The 3566-nt window shown below is 49.0% G+C and overlaps 1 protein-coding gene across 1 annotated transcript in view; it reads right to left on the bottom strand.

Annotated features, from left to right (window-relative positions):
• PLXDC1 (plexin domain containing 1) overlaps positions 1-3566 on the bottom strand; it is an 85757-nt gene that overhangs the window by 6727 nt on the left and 75464 nt on the right. The window lies entirely within an intron of this gene.

Here is a 3566-nt window from a genome sequence, read left to right as displayed (position 1 = left end):
GGTCTCGATCTCCTGACCTCGTGATCCGCCCGTCTCGGCCTCCCAAAGTGCTGGGATTACAGGCTTGAGCCACCGCGCCCGGCCTAAAAAAGATTTTTTTGAGATGAGGTCTCACTGTGTTGCCCAGGCTGGTCTCCAACTCCTGGGCTCAAGCAATCCTCTTACCTCAGCCTCTCAAAGCACTGGGGTTACAGGTGAGAGCCACCTCACCTGGCCTAACAAGGTATTTAAACATAACTTTGAATCTATTTTGTTACTGCAGATTGAAAATAATGAATTGATTCATCAAAACTAAGCAAAGTAACTTAAATATCACTGGGAAAATTAACTTGATTTGAATCAACTTGTTGCAAATCTAGACCACTGAAAATCAGTTACAGCCCAGTCTGCACCTACCACTGGCAGACAAAAGGACACAGTGCCGCCCACTGCCAGTCCCTCCCAGAGCGACTGAAGGTGGTCACACTGTGCCCACGCAGCCTCCCTCCCACTCACCAAGGGCTGGTTCCCAGCTGCCATCTTGCTGGGGCTCCATGTCATGTACATTGGCTCCTGAGTTAATGGATCACATGAGAACTCACGCAGGAAGCAATGCATGCAATGTTGATCAAATGAGTGGTCATTTTCTGTTATTAGTTGTCACTCTTGTGGCTATCAAGGTGTTCTGTCCTGTTGCTTATAAGATAAGCCCTTCTGCACACAGTTGTTCTGGGTGAGTGCCTGTCTCTCTTTGGAATAAAATGCATGGGCTTTGTGACAGCTACTTGCCACTCAGAGGTCTTCTGGTTCATTTAATTGAGTAGCGTTTGATTGCGAGTGAACAGCTCTTAAATCCAGCCCCCACATCTCCCGCTCCTCCTGCCCTGCTGCTTTCTACCTCTGTCCTGCCCAGGCAGGCCCCTGCTGGGTCCCTTCGTTCACATCTCCCTGTTGGAGCCTGTACCCTCATAGAATGGTCGGGAAAGACTCTATCCCACGCCTACCTCTGCAAGTCTCCCTGTGTGGGCTGTAACCACACAGGCAGGAGAGTGACTCAAGCTGTCCTGCCAAGATGCCTTGCAACTTGGGCATGTCGGGGAAAGTCATCATTAAAAATGTTTTTTCTTATAAACCAGGCACAATGGCACGTACCTGCAGCTACTCAGTAGGTTGAGGCAGGAGGATCCTTGAGCCCAGGAGTTCAAGTCCAGCCTGGGTAACATAGCAAGATCCCGTACCACCCTCCAAAAAGTTTTTTCTCTTACAGATGTAACTTCAGAATCTTTGCCACCTCTTCTAGGACTGGAAGGACATAGAGCCCTAACTGTCTTCATTTTTTACTCTAATGAATGTTTTCTGTTGGGAACCGTTACACAAAACATAGAAGTGAGACCCATTCCTGAGCTGGCAGGGGATGTACACAGATGATAAAACTGGCAAACAGAACTCACTACCACTGTAGGACAGAGGACCTACGTGGTGGGCTCTAGGACAGCCCAGGGACTCAGTGATAACAAGTCAGAATTTAGGCTTGGCCCCCAAGCGGCGTGCCCTGGGCTCCCCATGCCACCACAGCCCCCCCTCTAGCCTCTGACACTGTGGCTCCACCAGACACTGTCTGGCTAAACCCTCTGGATGGGGCAGGGTGTGTTTGCAGCCCTCCTGGCCCAGTGCTGGGCTCAGAACATGCCCTCGGTAAGCCTAGGGGGTTAACTGGGGGTAACTAAGCAGGGACTACCTCCTTGTAAGAGGAGCTTTCTTTGACTGGAAGATTACCCCTGGACTCAGTCACCAACTCCCCAAAGGGCAAAGTTTCTTTCTGCTTCTTTTTTTTTCTTTTCTTTTTACTTTCTTTCTTTTTCTTTTTTTGAGACAGTGTTTCACTTTGTCACCCAGGCTAGAGTGCAGTGGCACAATCACAGCTCACTGCAGCCTCAACCTCCCAGGCTCAGGCGATCCTCCCACCTCAGCTTCCTGAGTAGCTGGGATTACACGTGAGTGCCACCACGCCCGGCTAATTTTTGATTTGTGGTAGAGACATAGTTTTGCCATGTTGCCCAGGCTGGTCTTGAACTCCTGAGCTCAAGTGATCCACCTGCCTGAGCCTCCCAAAGTGTTGGGATTACAGGCGTGAGCCTCCTCTCCCAGCCTCTACTTCTTTTTCACTGAATCCCCTGCAGCACCACCACGTGCTCTGCTCTCAGTGCCAGCTCCTTGTTATTCTGGAGCAACTTCAGAGTAATGGGAGCTGTCGGAATCTGCCTCACTTTCCCACATTTTGCTACTCTACCCTGACCCTGAATTCACATAGAGCCTTTTCCATTTCTTTCAGCACCAAGAGAGGCAATGGGGTTGAGGGGAAAGATCTCTGCTTTTGGAGCTAGATGAAACCTGACTCTATCCCTTCTTGGCTGTGTGAACTTGGGAAAGTCATCTGCCTCTCTGAGCCTTAGTGTCTCCTTTATAAAACAGGGATATAACAGTGTCAAGATCCAGGATTGTTGGAAGGACTGAATATTAATTTACGTGCCACTTTAGCACCCTACTGGGCATAGAGATGGTCCCCCAAAATGCTGGTGCTTTCTATCATTCATTCATTCTCCTCCACAACTTCCTCCCAGCCAGATCCATGGGTCCCTGCCCTTGTTCTCTAGTTTTCTAGGAAAGGCAGGGGACACACCAGGCTCGGTGGCTCACGCCTGTAATCCCAGCACTTTGGGAGGCCGAGGTGGGTGGATCACAAGGTCAGGAGTTTGAGACCAGCCTGGCCAACATGGCGAAACCCCGTCTCTACTAAAAATACAAAAATTAGCTGGGTGTGGTGGTGTGCTCCTGTAGTCCCAGCTACTTGGGAGTCTGAGGTGGGAGAATTGCTTGAACCTGGGAGGCAGAGGTTGCAGTGAGCCAAGATTGTACCACTGCACTCCAGCCTAGGTGACAGAGCAAGACTAGGTCTAAAGAAAAAAGAAAGGGGACACTGTGGAAAGAACATCTCACCACTTACCCCTCACATAACCTTGAATAACCTACTTTGCCCCTTTATGAGCCTCTTTCTTTATCTATAAGAAAGGACTGTGGGCCAGGCATGGGGGCTTAGGTCTATAATACCGGCACTTTTAGAGGTTGAGGCAGGAGGATCACCTGAGCCCAGGAGTTTGAGATCAGCCTGGGCAACATAGTGAGACCTCATCTCTACAAAAAAATTTTTAAAAATTAGCCAGGTATGGTGGTACATGCCTGCAGTCCCAGCTGCTTGGGAGGCTGTGGGAGGATTGCTTGAGCCCAGGAGCTGGGGGCTGCAGTGAGCCATGATCACACCACTGTACTCCAGCCAGGGCAACAGTGAGACCCTGTCTTAAAAAAAAAATTCCTAACATAGGGTTAGAGGGGGAAGAAAATAGTGGCTGAATAATGTTTTAAAATATTAACTTTTTTCTTCTTTCCTTTCCTTCTTATCATTATTCCTTTCAAGCAGATATTTGGTTCAGGGGAGGCTATAAAGAACCCACAAGTCTTTCAGTCTTAGCCTAAGGGGAAGGGACTTTCAAAGCTGGATGCGGGGTTTTGTTTTGTTTTGTTTTGTTTTG

The sequence above is a fragment of the Colobus angolensis genome, unplaced genomic scaffold (genome assembly GCF_000951035.1).
Source record: "Colobus angolensis palliatus isolate OR3802 unplaced genomic scaffold, Cang.pa_1.0 Scaffold83, whole genome shotgun sequence".
NCBI lineage: Eukaryota > Metazoa > Chordata > Mammalia > Primates > Cercopithecidae > Colobus > Colobus angolensis.
The sequence above is the reverse complement of the archived record's forward strand: the minus strand, read 5'-3'. Positions and strand labels throughout refer to the sequence as shown.